General features: G+C 61.4%; 1 protein-coding gene across 1 annotated transcript in view; it reads left to right on the forward strand.

Annotated features, from left to right (window-relative positions):
• Positions 1-1,895: 1,895 nt before the first annotated feature.
• Positions 1,896-21,324, forward strand: part of Src (SRC proto-oncogene, non-receptor tyrosine kinase) — a 46,478-nt gene continuing 27,049 nt past the window's right edge. The window contains exon 1 of the mRNA XM_026383175.2: positions 1,896-1,966. The gene's annotated coding sequence lies outside the window, so the exon portion shown is untranslated. The remainder of the gene's footprint in view (positions 1,967-21,324) is intronic.

A 21,324-nucleotide genomic window follows, 5' to 3' on the forward strand; every position in this document is an offset into this window, starting at 1 on the left:
AGTTGAATCTTGAACCCAGGTCTGTGGGTTCAAAGTCTGTGTTTTTAAGTTCTCTATTATCCTAACTCTAGAAAAGTCCAGAACTTTCTGTTGAATGTCTGGGGATGAAGCTACTGATATGCTGGCAAATATTTAACAACCCGTTCTCTGAAAGAAAAACAAAGGCTTGATTTGTAGCCTTTGCTGATTTCCAAGGTATAAATGATCCCTCCCTGGCTGATGTCAAGCTACCCATGTGACATCACTGAATATGGCATCGGGAAGAACACAATCAGCTCTTGCAAGTTGGTGAGAGTCAGCTCCGGCACATCAACGGGAACATATCCACCCCCACCCCAGTCCATGTGGCCAGGAAAGGCCATTAGATGTCTCAGGAGTGAATGAGGGCTGGGAAACCTGCTCCTCCAGCCAGGGGCCCACCTGGGTCCTGGGAAGCTGCGGTTAATCTTTAAGCCAGCCTTGCAAACAAGTGCAGCCATTTTGGCAGCCTGGCCTGGCCTGGAGTTGGCTGTGTTGCTAATCTTCATGGAGAAACCTTGAGTGGCCCCTTTCCCCTGTGGGCTCAGTTTATTTCCACACAAGGCTCTCTTCTTTGGGCACAAACCTGGCCACCTTCATGGACACTTGTTAACTTAGCTTTCCCAGGATTTTTTTTCTTTTTTTTTTTTTTGGTGGCCATGTCTGAAATCCACATTCTTCAGTGTTCTTTCCTGTTTGATGGGAGAGGGGACTGGGCTGGGGAAGCGGGTGGACCTGTCCAGGCTCGGCAGGTGGTGACTAGCCTACTTGTGAACCCAGACCAGTCAGGCTCCAGCTCCTGCGCATTCCTGCTCTCCGGGAAGCTCTACCGCACCCTGAGGCCTCAGTCTCTCACTTGGGAGGATGCCCCTCCCAGATCCTCTCCACAGGGACCTCTGTCCAGGGAAGCCCAGGCCCAGTGCTACTCTGACCTGGCAGGGCCTAGCTTCCAACCTGGGGAAGTGAAATGGAAAGGAGACAGGTGGTGTTCATTGAAACCAGATCCCTGGCCCATGATTCCAGGAGGATAGGTGAGGAGCCAAGGGTGGGGTGCCCATCCCCAAATAGGGCAGCCCGGCACCAGGGTCAGGAGATGGTGCACAGTCTTCAGGGCGGAAAGCTGGCTTTCCTCCGCGTCCCTATTTCTTGCTATACTTCCTGCCCCACTGGGTCCAGAAGTACTGAGCCTCTTCATTGACTTGGAAGCTGCCTGCTACCCAAACACCGGCCTCAGCCCCCTCCTCAGCAAAACCGCCAGCGGTCTGCAGACTGACTCTCCGACTCCCCACGGGCTGCCAGTTGTATAGTTATGTACATTTTCTTATGCACTTAAAATGAACAGCGATGAAACTTGCTCTTTCCCACCCTGCCCCTCCTGACCCAGTCCTGACTTCAAGAAACTCGGTCAAGGCCAAAGTCAAGGCCTGCTCTTGGCAGCGCCTCAGTTTCCTCACCTGTAAAATGGGACTGATCCTGGGCCACCCAGCCCAGGTAGTTGTGCGGATCAAATCCTGAAATGGGCCAGAGCCACCCAGCAGGGCTCCTGGCCAGAAGCAGGGTGCTGACTGCGGACAGGCGGATTGGGTGGGCGGCCGGGCCGAGGGCCTTTTGGCCGGGGACAGCCGGGGGCGGGGCGGGGCGGGGCTCCTGGGCCCGGGCCCCGCCCGCCGGACCCCTGGCTGGGGCGCGGGGTCCGCGGCAGGTCAGCGGCGGGCACGGCGGCGCGCTTCCTCCTGCTCGCCGGCCGCCGCCCCTCCTCCCGCGGCTCCCGCGCTCCTCCCTCCTCCCCGCGGGGGCCGCCGCCGCCTCCTCCCTTTCTCTCGCTCCGTCTCTCCCGGCCCGGAATCCATTCCGGCCCGGGAGCCGGAGCGGCCAGGCCGCCGTCTGCCGACCCGCCGGCCGCGCGGGCTGCGCCCTCCGTGCGCTGTCGCCGCGCGCCGCGGCCCAGGTGAGCGCCCCCCGCCCGGCCCGCGCGAGACCCCGGCCCCGCCCGCCGCGCCTGGCCCCTCGCCCCGGGAGCGGCGGACCCGCGGGCGCGGCCTTTTGTTGTGATGCGGCGCGGAGGGGGCTGGGCGGGGACCCCCGACCCGGGAGGCGGCCGGCGGGCGCAGCCCCCGGCCAGGTCCAGGCCAGACCCGGAATCCGAGCCCCTCGCGCCGCCTGCGGCCGCGGCTGCCCGGGCTCCGGCCCCGCGCCCCGGCCCCGCGCCCTCGGCCCCGCGAGCCGACTGGGGGCGGCGGAGGCAGGGCGCCCCGGGGGCGGCGGGGCGGAGGCGCGGGCCTGGGCCGCCGGGACCTCCGAGTCCTCGTGGGGCCTCGGGTGGGCCTGCTGCTGCCGGCTGGAAGGGACCGAGCCTGACCGCGCCTGGTCCTCACGGCCCCCTGCCCGCTTCCGAGCAGGCCCAGGACCTGCCGGCTCAGAAGTTGGCAAAAGTTTTGGGGTTTCGCCACTAGGCCGGGTCCACTTGCCTACCTGGGAAGGGGCTGGGGTGAGCTTGAGGCCTCCGGGGCCGCCACTTGCCGTGCTGTGTGTCTTCAGACAACCATCTGCCCTCTCTGAGCTGGAGTGCCTGTCAGTGGTGATGGGCCTGGGGGACTGCTGGGCTGATGGAAGGGTGGTGCTGATGGAAGGGGCTCACCTGCAGGGTGTCATTCCGCCCCCACCCCTTGCTTTCAGGCACACTTGAGAGTGCGCAGAGTGCTTGTGGGGCCCTGAACAAGGCTTGCTGAGCCTCGTGGATGCTGTCCAGTTGGGGCAGTGGTCTCGGGGTCACCTGGGGTGACAGTTGTGCTCACACTTGGTTTCAAGGGTGGGCCAGCCTGGCCCTGTTGCTGACGCCTTTCTCCGCCCCTGGCTGGGGAGTCAAGATACCTAACCTTGTGTGGCACGACTGAGGCTGAGGGCCTGGCCCACTGAGCCCCCACGTGAGAAGTGGGGGTCCTCCGGCCAGGAGTCTCTGTGCTTCTGCATCTGTGGATTGGCATGTAGTAGGTGCTCAATAGACGGGTCCAGCAGTGGATGAGCTGCCTGAGAGGGGAGGAGGGGCGCTTGCTGGCTGCCATGGAGTGGACCTCCGGAAGGAGACCATGGGTGCCTCTCAGGTATCCCAGAACCCCAGGAAGAAATAGCCCTGGCTCCATCTGCCAGCACAGCCGAGGACCTTAGGTCCGACCCCGCTGGCCTCGGTTTTGTAAGCTGTAGAATGGGAAAACAGCAGCTGTCGCTGGCTCTGCTCAACACCTTTAGGGTCGGGGCTCTTGCTTATCTTCATTTTACTGATGGGGAAACTGAGGCTTGGACAGGGGACCTGAGGACCAAGGCCATGCAGTCTGAGGCTGGAATCAGAGCTTCAGAGACCCCAGCCAGCTGCCCTTGAACGCCTCCAGGGGTGGTCATGGTCGCCAGCATGGGACAGGCACAGGACAGTCATGGGGAGACTCCACTTCTGGTGGCTGCCCTGGAGATGTGGTGTGCCTGGGCACTGGTGATGCAGTCTTTCCACCGGGAAGTGACTGGAGTGTGTCACTTCTCTCAGCTGACTGCCTGCCTTGGCCTGGTGCACCCCCGGCCTCAGGGCACCCTGCCAGAGTGCCCTCCTGCTGTGGCCTCCACTCTTGACTTTCCAGGATAGCTGAGGTACCCTCTCCTGGGAGCCCCACACTGCCCTCCTTCTGTCCCCTGGCCTCTCCCAGGGCCATGAGTTATCTCCAGCACCCAGGCTGGCTCCTGCCTTAGCTTCCCCCTAGATTACCACTTGGGGGTGCGGTGGGGGTGGGGACATCCAGGAGGACATGGCTCAGTGGCCTGCTGACACACCCTCTCCTCATCCTCCTGCTCTCAGCTGACTTCGTGTCCTCAAACCTGCTGAGCTACAAGTATCCAGACCCTGCATTGAGCATCTACTATGGACTGTGTGCTCTGAACCCAGCCGAGCCGTGGCGGGTTAGCAGGGCAGGTAGTTAGACCGGGAGGTGGTCCAGAGCTGGGGGAGCAGCAGTTCAGCCACAAAGACTGGGAGTGGGGCTCTTTCTTCGTGGGCCCCTTTGGGTTGTGAGCAGTGGCTAGTGCGGTAGGTACTTGCTGGGGACTTATGAAAAGTCCCTGGCCTCCCAGAAGTTAGAATCTGGAGAGTAAGCCAAGTAGCAAACAGGCTGCCAGATCAATGAGTGTATAATCCCTGAAGCGTAGAGGTTCAGACGGAGGCCTGGGGTACAGAGGAGTCTTGAAGGAGGCATGCGGAAGTCATCAGGTAGAAGCTCAGGGAAGGGCTTGCCAGGTGGAGGAAGTGCATGTGCCAAGGTCCTGAGGTGGCAGAGTGTGCACTGTTGTGGAGAAGAAACTGGGGAAAGCCTGCGGGGCTGGAGCCCAGGGAATGAAGTCAGTATGTGAGAAGTGAAGTGAGGCCAGCTATCAGCAGGGCTGCAACCTGTAGAGAGCCCCGAGGCCTGGGGAGGAGTTTGGCCTCTATCTTTATGCAGGGTGCAGATGGATATCCCTCACAGTGAACGGCCTCACACTGGAGGCCAGGAGTGCAGAGCTGACCAAGGTACCTGAGGGAAATAGATGTGTAACTGGACTCCAGTGTTGTATGGGGGCTAATCGGGTCTCAAGAGGAAGAGGCATGTGAGGCTGGGCTTTGAAGGTAGAATAGGAGTTCAAGAGCAGGAGGGCTTGAGAAGGTGAGGGCCAAGGATTAGGGAGTATAATTTAGGGTGGCTGGAAGCTGGGATTGAGGAGAGAAATAGGGACGGTCAGCCGGAGAGATGGAGGCCAGAGGTATGGTAAGGGCTTCAAATCAGGTGGGCCTGGGTTCAAGTTCTGACCGTTCTTGCTGTGTGTCTGAGTCATTCATTGTATCTTTCTTTTTTTTGGTGCTGGGATTGAACCCAGGGACACTCAACCACTGAGCCACACACACCTAGAGATAGGGTCTCGCTGAATTGCTTAGGGCCTTGCTAAGTTGCTGAGGCTGACTTTGAACTAGTGACCCTCCTGCCTCCGTCTCCTGAGACACTGGATTACCGGCGTGCGCCACTGAGCCTGGCTCATTGTGTCTTTCTGAGATTATTTATTCATCTTGAAAATGGGGCAATCGGCGTCTCCCTTTCAGATTAAGGTTAAAGGAGGGCTCTGTGCCTAGTTGCTGGCATCAGTGATATTCAGAAAATGGGACTTATTTTGTTACATTGGGCAGGTCAGTTGGCATCTCTGGTATGGCCTTGCCAGCTGCGTGGTCAAGGCCTTGAGTGGATGATCTCATTGAGTCTGAAGGTGCCAGTTGGACAGGGTTGATCTAGGAGAGGATGTTGGCAGCTAAGGTCACCAATGTGCTGGGTGACCCTGAGCTCCACCCTGCCCTCTCTGGGCCTTCTGTGTGCACGAGAAGGCTGAACTGGGGACAGTGCCACGAGCCTAGTCCAGCTGAGCCTCCCGAAAGCCTGCCGTAGGTGATGGGCTACATTTTCCAGAGGTAAATACTAAGACCTGGCTGGAGAAGGGTGTCCCAGGGTGGGCCTGGGCCCAGGCTGGGGCTCTGGGCCCTTATCCCAAGGCCTGGCACCACCCAGGGCCCCCCGGGTCCTTGTGGGCTGTAAAGCCACCCTCAGTGCCCCGCCGTGGGTCAGGCTGCAGCTCCCGCCTCTGTGGCCTTGCTCCTCACTCTCTGGGCTCCCACAGTGCCTGGCCTCCCCTGCGCTGCCCGCCCTGTCTCCCTGGGAATCCACTGTGGTGTCCACTGGAGCTCCTGGGGCTCTTCCTCCAAAGGGGCCTCAGTGTCCCCATCCAAGTAGAGGGCTGGTGACTCATGGTTCCAGGGTGTCCCAAGAGGACAGTAGCAAGTCCTTGCTGCAAATCAGGTGCTTAGGAAGCAGGGCTGGGGCTGGGGCTGCGCGGCCGGGCTCCTGGCATCAGCCTTGCTGGAGCCCACGGTTCCTGAAGCCGCCCAGTGGGAGCAGGGCTGGCACCTACTAGGGCCAAGGGCCGGGTGGCGGACCGTCCACTGCGCCTGGCGGCTGGTCTGCGTCGCCGTTCCTCCGTGTTCAGGGCCTCATCCCAGCTTGAGTCCAGAGTCGTGTCGCTTAGTGACTTGAGCCTCCGCCTCTGCGCACCCCATCTGCGGACGTGCTTTGGCCGCTGGGCGCCCAGGGGCCCTCACATCTCTCTGTCCGCTTCCTTTCCCTCTTCAGGCTCAGACCTCATCCAGTCCTGCTCTAAACTGGGCCTCCAGGCCCACAGACCCCAGGCCCATTCTGGCTTCCTGGGAAGGAGCCCTGGGATGGATTAGTAATGTCTGCCGTGGGCACAGGGTGGGACGTGTGGTGCGTGTGCCCTGATCTTGTCATTCCTGGCCTGTCCAGACCTTCTCTTTTCACGATGGGGAAAAGGAGGCCAGAAAGACAGACAGGTCATCTAAGCTGGGAGAAAAACGCAGATCTCTTGACTTTGGGCAGGTGACTTCCCCCTACCTTGGTCCCTTCTGTTTTTCTCCCCAGAACTACTCAGAGAAGTTTCAGAATAAAAGCAGAAGTGGAGAGGAGAAATGGAACGATCTTGGCCTCGTCCCTCCTGTCCCCACCTCATTTCCTCACCTGCATAGTGCAGGTTCTTCTCTCACCGAGGCTCTGGGACGGGGACCTGGCTGGGGACTGTTCAGGGGCAGCCCCCTGAGACTCTTGGTGCCCGTGTGGCACTGGGGATGTCTAGGATGGGCAGGGAGGGGTGGCCTTGGAGCTGTTGGGGACTGTGGGAATGGGCCCTTCTGGATCCTGGGGCCCACTGGGCTGGGGAGCCAGCGGGGGCGGGTCCGGACGCTGGGGGTGGGAGCTGTGTGGGGAGGGCATCAGGAAGTGCAGCTTCCCTGCCAAGGTCTGATTAGCTCTTCTCAGGCTGCTTTGTCTGGATTCATGGTCTTGACTTTGGTGTGGGTACCCTCCCGTCGTGCCCTCCCTCGCTGGATCACAGTGAGACTGCCCCATGTCAGGTGGGTGGAACTCTCATTCCCATCACATGGAAGAAGAGACTGAGGTTCAGAGAGGCCAAGGGCTGAGGCCACAGTCACCCAGCAAGTGATCTGTGACCCAGACCCCTGGCGTCTGACTCCAGCACGGCTGACGTCTTTCCCAGGTAGAGGTTAGGTGTGTCTGGGGCAGGCGACCCTGACTCGTGGGCTTGCAGCCCTGGCAGACGCGTCTCCCTTCAGATCTTGGATGCTCACGACATATGTGTGTGCAGGTGACAAGACCGCGAAGCCCCTTGGCTCTGGGTTCCAGCCCTGGGTAGCCACCTGTGCTGTGTGTGACACAGGCCACGACTGCTCTGAGCCTCAGCGTCACCATCCGTGGGATGGGGGTGCCAGCGCCCAGTAGCATGAGCAGCAGGTGAGCCCCGGCCAGGTGCAGGCCCAGGGCGTGGCCGATGTCCAGGGCGAGTATGAGACGGGGGTGATTCCTGGGACCAGAGTCCTGGGCCTGTGCAGGACAGTGGCCTGGGAACCCCCAGGGCTGTGCTGGCCGCTGGGTCTTCGGGTGGCCTTCCCCGCAGGGCAGGCTGGGTGGTTGATGGTGGAAGGCCAGCCCCAGCACCGGGGCTGTACTGGCCACAGTGTCCAGCGCCCCGTGCCTCACCTGTGCCTTCCAGGTCCCCTCCCTGGATGGGCCCGTCTCTTCAAAGGTGGCCGCCCTTTGAGCACGTGGTGTCCTTGCTTGCCTGGCCTGAGAGGCGGGGGCTGCTCTTGCCCTTGTTTCTTAGGGAGCAGCCGAGGCTCAGAGAAGGACAGCGGTGGGCCCTGGCTGCACAGCAAGGGCTCCCCGAGGCGCGGTTGGTCTGGGCCCCGCCCCTCAGCTCCCTGCCATGCAGGTGGCCCCGCAGCCCCCTGAGCCACTGGCCGTTTCCGGCTGGTCCTGGGTCGTCCCGCTGCCAGGCCCTTTGCTCTGCAGGGCCCAGGCCTAGTGGCCCTGCTGCTGGAGCCCTTCTAATGCCAAGGCGCTGTGGCCCGGAACCTCCCTCCCCTCCCTGCCCTCAGCTCCCTCCTCTGTCCTCCCCGTCCCCCTCTTTGTCCTCCCTCCTGGCTCCAGCACATTCTGTCATACATGGCAGTGACAGTGTTCTTTGGCCTCTGTGGGAACATGTGCTGGTTGTCCCTCCTGGGGGGTAGCACTTGGTAGTTAAGCCGGCCCCTGCAGGGCTGGGTGGCAGACAGACCACCATAAGTGTCTTTACTTGGCAGACAAGAAACTTGGCTTCCAGTCAGGCTCCTGCCAGAGCTCCCCCTGCTTGGGCAATGGGGACGGGCCCCATCCCACTGAGTCCCCAGCCTCCCCAGGGTTCCGCGAAAGCCTAAAATTATTGTCAAAAGGATTCAGAGGTTCAGAGAAGAGAAGTGACTTGCCTGAGGTCACACAGCACTGGAGGGGCAGAGCATGGAGGCAGATTGTCCCCACGTGGAAGCCCTTCTGTTTGTTTGCTTGTGTGGTGTTAGAGACTGAACCCGGGGCACTTCCCCACTGAGTAATCCCCAAGTCCTTTTTATTTTGAGATATAGTCTCACTGAGTTTCTGAGGCTGGTCTCTAACTTGGGATCCTCCTACCTCAGCCTCCCAAGTCACTGGGATTACAGGCCTGTGTCACTGTGCCCATGTCCCCACTTCTTCTGAACAGAATAAGACATGAGCAAGATCCTGAAGGACTGCAGCCCCAGGGGCCCACCCTTGGTCTCTTGTGCCTTCCTCCCTGCTTTTTGAGCCGTCTCAGTGCTGGGCGGAGGGCTGTGTCCTCCTCACAGTAGCCCTGTGGCTGTGCCAGGTTGCTGAGGCTTGCCCAGGGTTGTCGGGGTGTGGGTTTGAAGGGCAGCCTCCTGAGCCGCAGGCTGGCCCGCCTCGCCTGGCCCGCTGACCTTGACCCTGTTCCCACTGGGCTGGGGCAGCACGGAGACTCCCCCAGCTGCCATGTGACTTTGAAGCTCAGTGCACCTCGGTGCCTCCATCCGCTCTGAGAGACGGGCCTGGGGCAGCGCCCTGTCACAGCCTGTTGCCGGGCGCCTGTGGGGCACTGGACTGGACTCTGAGCAGGGCCAGCTCACGGTGGGCGCTCGGCAGAGTCCTGGTGTTTCACTGTGGTCTCCAGCAGCCTGGGGAGGACAGGAGTGACAGCCCTGTCGCCAGCTGGGGAAATTCAGGCTCAGAGTCAGGAAGCAGCCTCCACAGGCCGCGGGGTGGTCACGGCACCTCCGCTTCCTGCGGGGGAGACAGGCGGACACCTGGACTGACCCTGACCCAGAACCAGGCTCCTGCCCCACACTGGGTGGAGCCTCCTTGTGCCCCTGCTCAGGCTTTGGGCTCTTTGCTCCCATGGAGCCTCGGTTTCCTCACCTGGCAGATGGGGCAGTGGCCGTGCCCACTCTCAGGACTGTGGGCAGTGACCGTGCCCACTCAGCTCAGTGCAGCCGTGGAGCTGGCCCTGGGCTCCTTCCATGCTGATCGGAGACGGGCCTGCTGTGGTGTGTGCCTCTGGGGGTGGACCCTGGCCCTTTTTATTTATTTTGGGGTCCTGGGGATTGAGCCCAGGGGTGCCTAACCACTGAGCCACATCCCTAGCCCTTTGCACCTTTAATTTTGAGGTGGAGTCTTTTTAAACAACAGCAACAGAAAAACACTTATTTTTTAGCCGTAGGTGGATGCGACACCTGTATTTATTTATTTATTTTTGTGTGGTGGCGACAACTGAACCCAGAGCCTCCCGCGTGCTAGGCCACGCTCCTCCTTGAGCCCCAACCCCAGCCCTGAGACCGGGCTGGCTGAGTTGCCTGGGCTTCACCAAGTTGCTGAGGCTGCCTCGGAACTGGCGGTTCTCCTGCTGCAGCCTCCCGAGTCACTGGGATCACAGGCCTGCGCCACCAGCTGGCTGCGCAGTCTGCCACCCTACGCAGGGTGGGGCCTTCTGTTCTGCCAGGGGCTTTGTCCTGAGCTGGACCAGGTCCCCAGGGCTGGGTCCACACTGGCCCTGCCAGGCTCCAGGGTCCCCGTAGCTGCCTCACCAGGTGACGCCTCGTCTGCCTGCTTCTCTGCCGAGCCTCGGTTTCCTCGTCTGTGATATGGGGCGGGCGCTTTTCCTCGTAGGGCCGTTTGGAAGACTTGGAAAGCTCCTTCGACCCACGTGCCTACCCAGGCCAGGCTTTGAGGAAGTGTCAGGGCTAACCAGCAGCGGTCAAGGTCACAGGGATGGGCAGGATCCCGCCTGGCAGGAAGAACACTGTTCCAGGCAGAGGATCCATGTGATCCGGGGTTTGGGGGTGGGACATTTGGGGAGCCCCGGGGCTGGGTGAGTCAGGTTGGACTGGCCACCGTGGTGTGGGTCCCTGCCCTCCAGACCAGATCTCTCCGCGCCCCAGAGCAGCCTCGTGTTCTCCCCACCCCCACCCTGCCAGGTGTTCCCGAAGGCCACGGAACCAGATGAGCCACAGTTCTATTTGGGGACAACTCGGCTGTTCCCGTTCCTCTCCTGTGCCCTAGTTTAGAAACGACGTGGGTTTGGTACCATTTGGCCATTTGCACAAAGCTCCCCCTCCTCCCCCTCCACCCGAACTGCAGGTCCCGGCTCGTGGGCAGCATGGGCGCCAGCGCCTGCCGGGCGCGCCTGGACTCTGCCCCTGGGTTCTCCGGGTGGGAGGTGGCCGCTGGTCTGGGCCTTGTGATGGTGCTGGGGACCCCAGGGGTGCTCTCTGGGAACAGCGTGTATTCTGGGGAGCCAGATACAGGCCCTGTCCTTGCCCTGTCCCGGGGTAGGTGCCTGGCAGGTTGGAGGCCTAGCACAGGGCCAGGAGGGCTTCTCAGAGGAGGTGACACCAGGCTTGGCTCTTAAAGGGTGAGCAGGAGCTCATGAGAAGCTCCAGCCTGCCAGGGAAGGGGTGGCTGGCACGAGGCCCGTGTGGAATCACCTGGCCTGGGCGGCTAGAGCGTGTGCCAGGGGGTTGGGAGGGGACTCGTTCACCAGGCGGGATCTGAAACCCTCAGGGTGGCTGGACGTTGCCTGGGGTGATGGGCGTGGCCAGGTGGTGGGTAGACAGGGGTCAGCGCCGCAGGGCTCGAGACAGGGCTGGAAAGCCCCAGATGGGGCGGAAGGAAGGGGCTGTTCTGGGTTTGGAGTGGGGTCGCCTGGCTCCTGGGGAAGAGGTGCTGGGATGCACCTGGAGCCTGCGGGGGTCTGTGGGGGGCAGAGCTTGGGTCACAGCCCTGGTGCTCTGTGGGCAGCCTCTGTTTTGGAACCAGGGCCGCTGAGGGTTTGGGCTGGGAGGTTGGCTGGTTCCCCTCATGGAGAGCCACGGTCCCTGTCAGGGAGCTTGTGCACTGTCCCTGGGCAGTGAGGAGGGCCCTGGGGAGTCTGCGCACTCAGCCTTGTGGTCCTGCTGGCTCAGGCAGTGTGGCTTTGTGAGGTGGCCTGGTGGCTGCACTGAGAACAGAGGCCTGCAGAGAAGGCGGGTGCCGCTGGGCAGGTGGCCTGTCGGGTGGTCGGTGCTGCCTGGCCGGAGGCAGGGACATGCATTGCAGCCCATAGGCCTTGTAGGGGCCCAGGTGCCCACCTGGGTGCAGGCTCTGCCCTCCTCCCGGGCTGCGTTGGGAGCTGCTGAGCCTGCGGTGCAGGCACCTGGCCTGGAGTCCCCGCGTGGCGCTCTGGCCGGTAGACCTTGGCCACAAGTCTTCTCCTGGGGCTGCTGCAGGATGAGAGCAGACCTCACAGGCCGTGCCCACCCGGGGCCAGCCCTGGGAGCCTGGCTCTGGAGCAGGGCCCCGCTGACATGGGTGCTGGGCTGCTGCGGCCAGCTTCCGGTCGGCCCCGGCTCTTGGCGCAGTGGGACAAAGCCCCTTTGTGACCAGACAGATGGAGCCCCGGAGCCCCCTCCACGAGGAGCAGGGCGCCCGCCCTCTCCACCCGGCTCCCCCCGGAGAAGGGACTCCCGAGACCCAGCAGGGCAGTGCAGGGGGAGCCGGGGCTTGGCTCCAGGTGACGAGCTGGGCACACCCTTCCCTTCTCTGGGCCACCTTCTCAGGACCCAGGTGTCCCTGGTGAGTCCTGGGCCCTCTGTGGGTGCCATGCCCGTCCATCCACTTCTTCTTTTTTTTCTACCTTTATTTTGTTTTGTTTATTTTATGTGGTGCTGAGGATGAACCCAGGGCCTCGCTCGTGCTAGGAGAGTGCTCTACCGCTGAGCCCCTCCCCAGCCAATCCATTTCTTCCTTCAGCAGTGACCCTGTCCCCTCCCCTGCCAGGCCCTGGGCTCTGGTCAGCGTCTGATCTCACCAGAAGGGGCCCGAGCATCCGAGCTGTTCTCAGGTTCGAGTGCTAGGCCCACCATAGAGTTCCACTGTGAGGGGGACAGACGTGGCCCCTGTCCCCCAGGAGCATGTACTCACAGCGAGTTACGCCACTGGAGCTGTGGTCCAGGCAGAAGGGACCTTCCACAGGAGGTGGTTCTTGGGCTGAGACTGAAGAGAGCAGAGTTGGCTGTGTGTGCTGCCATGTGGCTTGTCAGAGCAGGTGACATGTCAGTCCTGAAGGCCAGAGGAGGCGAGGGGTGAGGAGTGTGGATGTTGGGAGAGGATGCTCTGGGCAGAGGGGACTGCATGTGCAAAGGGCCTGAGGCAGGAGGGTGCTGGGAAAGGGGTAGAGGCCAGTACGGGTGGAGCAGAATGAGGGAAGGGAGTGGGGCTGGCAGAGTGCCCTGTAGGGCCTTGGTGTTCCCCCGGAGGACTTTGAACTCCTGTGGCTTTGAATGTCAGGTGTCCTTTAGGTGAAGCTGACATTCTCACCCATTTTACAGGTGAGAAAACAGTTTGAGAGCAGCACATCCATATCCTGGATTACACAGTGGGCAAGGCCGGGCTTGGCCTTTCAGGGCCAGGGGATCAAGGGTTTGGGAAAATGGATCCTGACCCCCTACTCCAGCTAAATTTTATACCTGTCTCCTGTCCTGGACTGTCTGGAGGCAGGGGCTGCCTGTTGTGACCCTGGAGTGTCAGGGGGCCTAAATCCCAACTTGCCCTGTGAATCCGGCCTCAGTTCCTCTCAGTGAAAAGGGCACAGTGTGGTCCCACCTCACAGTGCTGTGGGGAGGGCCAGTGTCAGCAGGTGCCTGACTTCTGCAGTCTGGGGGGAGTGAGGGCATGTGTGTGAGCCTGGACTTTGGCCACCTGCACCCCCAGAGCTGGGTGTCAGGGTGGGAGCAGGGAGTGGCCTCTTCTAGAAAACAGCACCTTGCGACTCGAGGTTCCTGAAACCCATGCCCAACACCCTTTCCACTCGGGGAAACCGAGTCAGGGGGACCTGGGTCTGGAAGAGGCTCTCCAGCAACAGGGTTTCTCTGCCAGGCCCCTGCTGCCTGCCCAGGCCTCAGTCACCTTGCTGTGCTCAGCCACCACCTGCTTCCTGGTTATGTCCCTCCCTCTGGGGCTCCAGGCTTGGGACAGGCCCTCATGGGAAGGGATCCTGTCCCCATTCAGGGACTGGGGTCCAGAAAGTGGCCCGCATCCTGCCCAGGGAGCCTGGGGAGCAGCAGGCAGGGCCGTGCCGCCCCTAGAGGGCTGGAGGAGCAGGAGGCCCGTGGGTCCCTTCTTGGCATGCCCCGGCCGCAGGCCCTGTTGCGGAAGCACCTTCATCCGTGCCAGCCCGAGCCTGCAGCGGCCCCACCCCGACTGCCCTGGCAGAGCCGGTTTGAGGCCTGCCAGCCTCGAGCGTGTTGGGACCATGAACGCAGGGACAGACACGTTCTGGCTGCCCTGGCCCTTGGACGCCCCGATCACTCCTTGCTGGCTCCGCAGGCGTCTCCTGACACCCAGGCTCTGGGCCTGGGCCTGCGCTGGGCGGGGCTGGGGCCTGCAGTCGGCTCCGACATGCGCACTGCTCTGTGTAAGTGGCGCTCAGAGGTCCTGCCGTGAGGTCCTGCCGTGAGGGGCCAGCAGGTAGCGGCGGAGTGTGCCGGGCACAGGCCGTGGGCTGAACAGGCTTGGGGCCGAGGCCTGCCACCTCTTCGTCCTGCGGGGCCTTCACCCACCCACCCGCCCATCACGCACCCATCCATCCCCAAAGTGCTCCCTGAGCACCCCGTGTGCCGGAGTGGTCTGGAGCCTGGAGATCCTGCAGAGGACCAACCAGGACATTCCCCTGCCTCTGCGCACGGTTTAATGGGAGAGTCTGAAGCGCACGTCTGTAGGCAGGTTGCAATTGTCCCCCGTCTAACGTGAAACAGGGAGGGGTCAAGTGCCGTCTGGGTCGGAGGATGGGATGCGATTGGACATTCACGCTGAAGGAGGGGAGCAAGCCATGGGGGTCCTGGGGGAGGGATGCTAAGGCGGGAACAGCCAGTGCAGAGACCCCAGGCAGGAGCCAGCCCCGGATGTTAGAGGAGCAGCAAGGAGTCGGGACAGAAGGACGGGGTCACATAGCCGAGGGCCAGTCCAGGGAGGCCTCTGGGCGGTTTTGGTTTTGACGGGGAGCAAGATGGGGGCGCAGGAGTGTCTGGGTGCAGCTGGACTGTGTGGAGCCCCCCAGAACCAGGGGGTGAGTGCCGGGCAGGTGGACCAGTGGGGAGGGGGGCAGCTGTCCCCTGAGCCCAGCAGGGAGGTCCCTGGTGCCTGGGGTTGTTGGAGGACCAGGTGGTCAAGTGTGCATGTCTCCCATATAAATACCTATTCCATGTGTAGGTAGATCTTGTGTTAACGTATCTAGTCCTTTTACACGTTCTGTCTTGGAGGCATATTGATACTGAACCTCCTGAACCCCTCGCTCAGCCTCCACCATCACCAGCCCTAGACCTGTCGTGCCTGACCATACCCCTTCCACCCCCATCCTGGGTCATTTTAAAGCAAATCCCAGCTGATGTGGTGGCACACACCTGTAGCCTCGGCCACAGGAGGCTGAGGAAGGAGGATCTCAAGTTTGAGGCCATCCCCAGCAAAGACCCTGTCTCAAAACAAATAAGAAGGGTGTAGGCATGTGGCTCAGTGGTAGAGTGCCCCTGGGTTCAACCCCCAGCGCTGCAAAAAAACAAAACACCACAAAACCACAGTCCACCCAGCAGGAATCCAGAATGACGCCATCACATCAGCAAAAATCCTCTCCTTCCCCAGATGTATTTTGATGGTGAAGTGGATGCCTGTGGGCCTCCCTCCCCTGCCATTACGTGAGGTTCAGGACAGCCCCTCCTGCACCCCAGGCTGTTGTGAGGTGTTCAGGTAAGAGGCTGAGGGAGCCTAGGGCCTGGCACAGCAGCGCTCAACAGATCTGAGCTGCTGCAATTGCTTTGACAGCAAGCACTTGGGGTACACTTGCCGGGGGTCTGGATCCTGTTCTGAACTTCACAAATATGAATTTATTTAATCCTGACGAAGTTCTTTGAAGGCGTTTGTAATGCTTTTCCCAGTTTCTAGGAGAAGAAACAGGCACAGAGACGTAGAGAAACTTTCCCAAGGTCACACAGTGAGGAAGGACCAGAGCTGGGTTTCTGACCAGACAGTCCAGGTCTTGATCCCTGTGTGCTGGAGGAGGGTGGTGTGTGAGTCCAGAAGAGTGGCAGCCTCTGCCTCGGGGGCAGGTGAGTCTGGCACTGCCTGTGCTGAGCCCTACAGGTGCCCTGGAATGCATGGGGGCAAGGGGGACGGCAGGGAACAGCACGTGGGAAGGCTCAGAGGCTGGGGCAGAACCGAGGAGGGGAGAGGGCGCTGCAGTAGGCCCCGCCACTAGCATGAGCTGGGGGCGGTAGGTGCTGTGTTTGGGTCCGAGCCCTTGCTGACGCCCCAGGATCTGAGCCCCGTTTTGTGGGTGGGTAAGGCGGGGGCTGGACCTTCCTGCAGCCTTGCTGAGGGCTTTCGGCTCAGGCTGGTCATGTGGCAGGGCCTGCCTACTGGGTGCCCCTGCCCACTGGCGTCCCCAGAGGGGATGTGCATGGTGTGGGCGGGGAGGGGGCACTGTGTTCCCAAGCTGGGAGGCAGCGGAGCTGCTGGCAGGAACAGCGGGCACCGTGGGCAGGGCCCGGCTGGTGCCGTCCCTAAGCCTAGCCGCCCCAGCTGGTGGGGGTGGGGCAGCCGAGGCCCCCGGAGAGGTGACCATGGAGGGCTGGGGGGAACCTGTCCCCTCAGTGCCCCACAGCACCCCTCATCCTGAGAGGGGTCTGCTGAGGGTCCTCAACGGGCCAGGGCCTGGTGTCCTGGGGTGGTGCTGAGGCCCCTCTGGGTGTGGGTTGCCCAGGGCCACGAGATGCTGCTGGTGGGGCCCTGTGCAGCCAGTGGTGCTTCACCCCCTTCAGACTGCCCGGCGCTACCTGGTGGCCCCTGAGACCCAGTGGCCAGTGGGCCCCTTGGGGCTGGCATCTCGTGTCCTGCTTCTCCTCCGTTGGTGCCCTTGGGCCTGGTAGCCCTGCCCACATCGTCATTCACTGGCAGGCCTTAGCCTTGCTGTGTGACCCAGGGCTGGGTGTCCCCCTCTCTGAGCCTCAGATTTTTCATGGGTGAACGGGGAGAGCTTGGAAGTCCTTCCTGAGATTGGGGCCGTGACCTCTTGGCTTTGTAAGCTATGCTGCCACTCGGTGAGCCCTGGGGGAGAAGCTGGCGGGTGAAGCCCCCCAACCCAACCTCGTCATCCCCCAGCCTGAGGTGCTGCCGGGAGGAGGACCCAGCCTCTCCTCCCTCCCCGGACTTCCCTCTGGGCTGAGGGCCTTGGAGAGACTGAAGCGGGTGGGGCGGGACAGAACCAGCCCAGTGGCTCCGTGCCTTTTCCGAACCGTCCCTCTAGGCCTGGGCCAGAGCAGGCCTTCTGCTGGGCCCCTCCTGCGCAGCCTCGCATTCAGCCAGCTCTCCTCCTCCAGGAAGCCCACCATGTTCAGGTGTCCTCTTGCCCCTCGAGCCCACCAGGGCTAGGGGTCCCTGTGCCCTGGCAGGATCCCTGGGGGACGCGGCCTGTGTCCCCACCGCCCTCCCCAGGGCCCTGAGAGCCCGGTGCTGCCCGCTCAGTCCTCCAGGCCTCCCTGGCCTGAACTGCCGGACAGGCCCCTCTTGGGGTCCTCCTTGGGCCTCCCCGTGCCGGGTCCCAGGGCCAGCAGCCACCTGGCCTAGCTGTGGCCCACTCCTACTCTGAACCCCCACCTCGCCTGGCGTTTGCCCCGGGCCCCTCGCGCTGCTCCACGTCCAGGAGCAGGACCGCCCTGCGCCCCGGACACGGTGGGCCTTGGTGCCAGGAGGGTGTGGGCTGGCCACCTCCTGAGCCCCGCGTCCCCAGGTGGAATCAGTGTGGCCACAGCTTGCCCCAGAGCTGTCGGGGGCATCGGGGGCAGGAGGAGGCCTGCGTGGTCACCACGCCCCGTCAGCACACCCTCACTCCTTCCCGGGAAGAGCCCAGCCCTGCGCTCCTCCTGTGGCCCTTTTCCCAGGGGCCCTGGGGGGAGCCCCTTTTACGGGGGAATGGGAGAGGGACTTGTCACCAGATGCCGGGGACCGGGCACCTGCAGTGCGGGTGGTGGGGACTCTCCTGGTGGGTGGCCAAGCGCGGCCAGGGAACCTTCCCTGCTCACGCCCCCTCTCCCAGGCCTGCGCCTTGGTCCCTCCTGGCGCCATTCAGATCCAAACCAGGCCCCGGTGGCCTGCAATCCCTGCAGCGGAGGCTGAGGCTGGAGGATCCAATTCAAAGCCAGCCTCAGCAACCTGGCGAGACCCTGTCTCAAAAAGGAAAAAGGGCTGGGGACGTGGCCCAGTGGCTAAGTCCCCTGGGTGTGGGCCCCTGCAACAAAACAAGACCCCACGAAGCCCCAGGGAGCAGGAGACCACTCCAGACGTGAGGGCCAGGGCTGGCGGACCCCTCTGTGCAGAGGGTGGCTGGGTCAGTGTCCTCAGGCCCTGGCCTCGGCCTCGGCCTCAGTGGGTGGCAGGTGCTGGCGGCCTGCTCCAGGACTCCTGAGGAGCGGGGCGCGTCAGCTGGGGACCAGCCGTGGGGGTTCCGGGGCCACACGCCCACCCCATTTGCCTCCTTAGGCCCTGGCCCTGGCCCGGAGGCCGAGGATGGGGCGGGAGGTCTCCGTACCTGGAGGCCGCGTGGCCTGCGCCCATCTCCCTGTCTGGGCCTCCAGGTCTCCCTCTGGAAGACGGTTGCCATTCCCAGTATAAGGACCCCTGAGCCCAGCTGGGACCAGTGACCTTGTGGGGGCAGGGGAGCCAGAGCCCTCGGCTGGTCCTCTGCAGCCTGGATAGTGGCCCTGTACCCTCTTGGCTTCTCTGTCCCTTCTTCTGAAAGATGGGGCCGATGGTCCCTGCGTAGGATGTCCCACTGGGACTAGAAGCTCAACGACAGGAATGGCGAGGTCAGCGCTAGGAGGGGCCCTTCTTTCCCGAGGCTGGCCTGGGCGCCCAGGGCTTTGCATGGAGGAACTGGTTAGCCGTGGCACTGCCTGGGGGTGGCCGTGGCCACCTCCCTGGTGCCAAAGGAGGCCTCGGTTGACTCGCCCGGAGTCCGGTGGGCGGCAGCCGGGCCTCCTTCACCACGGTGCTGCTCCCTGCGGCAGGTGCCTGTGGGCCTCTGTGCTCCAGGACCTGACCACTGCCCCGTCCCCCACTCGGCGTCCGCACCCACTCCCCTGCCCCTGGTTGGGCCAGTGCTCTCAGGAGACATTCCTTGACCAGCTGAGCACCGCTCCCCCTGTCCTTCTGAGGCGGTGTGATTGCTGATCCAGGCCCGCAGGGCCCCCTTTGGGGGATGGACCCCAGGGTATACAAGACGGGTGTCCAGACATCTGGATTTGCCTTCTGACACTGTCTCTGATGAGCTGTGTGACCTTATGCAAGCAGCTAAACTTCTCTGTGCCTAATTCCCTCATCTACAAAATGGGCTGACCCCAAAGAGCAGGGGTGGCCTCCCCAAGTTAATGCCTGCAGTGCACTTAGCATGGGACCGTCCCTGAGGAGTCTCTACGCATCACGTAGGTGTTGTTACCAACCAAGAACCAGTTGTCCCTCCTCTGGAGCCCCCGATGGAGATGGCACCATGTCTGCCATCTGTGAGTGGACACCAGGCAGGCCCAGGTGGGCTTTGCCGTCCCCAGGCTTGAGGGGAGGGGGGAGCTGGGGAAGACTATTTTCAGAAGTTGAGAACCTGCTGTGTGACACCAGGCAGTCCCTCTCCCTCTCGGAGCCTTCGTGGAGCTAGGCAAAGCTCTGTCCCCGATCTTCACTGCTGGTCACTCGGCTTTCTGTCACCGTCCTCGGCTGGTCCAGCCATTCGGCTTTTGTCTGTCCTGCCCACCGCGGTGGCTGGCGTGGAGTAGGTGCTCAGCTAAGCTGGGTGCCCCCTGATGGAGGGGTCCCAGGCGCCCGGCCCCCCTGGCTGGAACACTTCCTCTTCCTCTGCTGTGTGAACCCTGACCCCAAGGCCCTTCTCGAGGCCACCTCTCCCAGGAAGCCCCCAGCTCCCCCCGCCACAGGAGGTCCTCCGAGCACGCGCTCCGAGGCTCTTTGGCGGTACCTGTCCCCCTTGGTGTCCCTGGTAATGGCTTTCTAGCCGACAAGGACTGCGCTTCCTGGGAGCCCCGGCTTGCACTGTCCACATGGTCCCCCGCATCGGCCGAGCACGGTGGGTGTGGTCACTGTCCGGCCCTCTGCAGCCCTGCGAGGCAGAGCGCGGAGCTGAAGCCAGGAAAGCCCGCGCTTTTCCTTAAGAGGGAAAATCATTCCGCGCATGCGCATGCTGTTCCGCCAGCCTGGGAGGGGACAGGGAGCAGCGCCTGTCCCTCCGCGGGGTCTCCTTGTTTGGGGCAACCGCTGCGGAGAACCTGGGCCTGTCCCTCAGGGATCCAGGCACATATGAGCACGTCCACTGCGGGTCTTCGCTGGACTCGATTCTCTGTTTTGCAGTTGGCCAGGATCTTGGCCATGCTAGGTCTTCACCCCTGGACCACATCCCCGCCCCTCTCTGCACTTTGTTTTGAGATGGGGTCTTGCTGTGTTGCCCAGACTGGCCTCAAACTCCTTGGTTAAAGTGATCCTCCTGCTTCAGCCTGCCAAGTAGCTGGGACTACAGATGTACACCACCAGGCCCATCTAACGAGGCTTGTCTCTTGACGACATAGCTTGGAGATCATTTTGTGCTGCTTCTGTCTTTTTCATGGCTGCATAGTATTCTACAGCATGCATGGAAACCATGCTGGTTTTATTTAGTCAGTGATGTTTTGATTGATTCCTCCTTTTCCTTATCACATGCTTCTTGTCTGTGCGGAAGGACATCTGTAGGGTGGATTCCAAACTGCGGGGTTGGCCAGTGCATTGTGATTTGGATAAATCTTGCCAATTTGTCCTTCAGAGAAGTAGGGGGTGATGGATGCCACACTCTCTGGCGTCCTCACTCTCACCCACACAGGGTTAAAGTTACCTAATTTGGGGATAAATCTTATAGGTGTCATTTTGCCAACTGAAGATGGACAGTGGCCTCCAGTGTAGTTTTTTTTTAAACATATTACAGTTTCATTGAGATAAAGTTCACCCTCCGTGCCGTTCACCCCTTTAAAGTGCAGTCCCAAGGTGGTGGGTGTGTTGCAGAGCTGTGCAGCCTTGGCCACAGTCAATTCTAAAATGTCTTCGTCACCCCAGAAGGACACTGCGCATTACAGTCAGAACATGAGCCCCCCCATCTCCCTCCCTCCCTCATGCTGAGGCAGAGGTCCACCTTCCTGTTTCTGTGACGTGCCTCTTCTGGATGTCTCAGATAAAGGGACCTTTCTTTCCTCCCCCAGTACTGGGGGTTGAACCCAGGGCCTGGTGCATGCAGGCAAGGGCTCTGCGGCTGAGCTGCACCCGACACTCGCTCATGTCAGTGTGTAAGATGTACAGCGAGCCAAGGTGCCATCTCTGGTCACAAGCTTCACTAGTGTGATATTTTCAGGATTCACTTACATCGTAGTTGCATGTTGTGTCATTTCTTTTTCTCAACAAATAACGTTTCATTTTGTGGGTATGGCATGTATATCTGTTTTTTTTTCTGTGTGTGGTGGTGTGTTGCTGGGGATTGAACCCAGGGCCTGTGCATGCAAAGCAAGCACTCTACCAACTGAGCTATGTCCCCAGTCCATGTATATTGTTTTTTAACACACACACACACACACACACACATATATATAATATATATATATATATTGCGATGCTGGGAATTGAACCCAGGGTCTCATGCATGCCAAGCTACATCCCCATACCTAAAATGTTTTTTTTAAATGTTTTTTTAATTGACATAAAAATTATACATATTTGGGAGGTCCAAGTGATGTTTCATGCATGGGTATGTTGTATA

Source organism: Urocitellus parryii, chromosome 6 (assembly GCF_045843805.1).
Source record: "Urocitellus parryii isolate mUroPar1 chromosome 6, mUroPar1.hap1, whole genome shotgun sequence".
Lineage (NCBI taxonomy): Eukaryota > Metazoa > Chordata > Mammalia > Rodentia > Sciuridae > Urocitellus > Urocitellus parryii.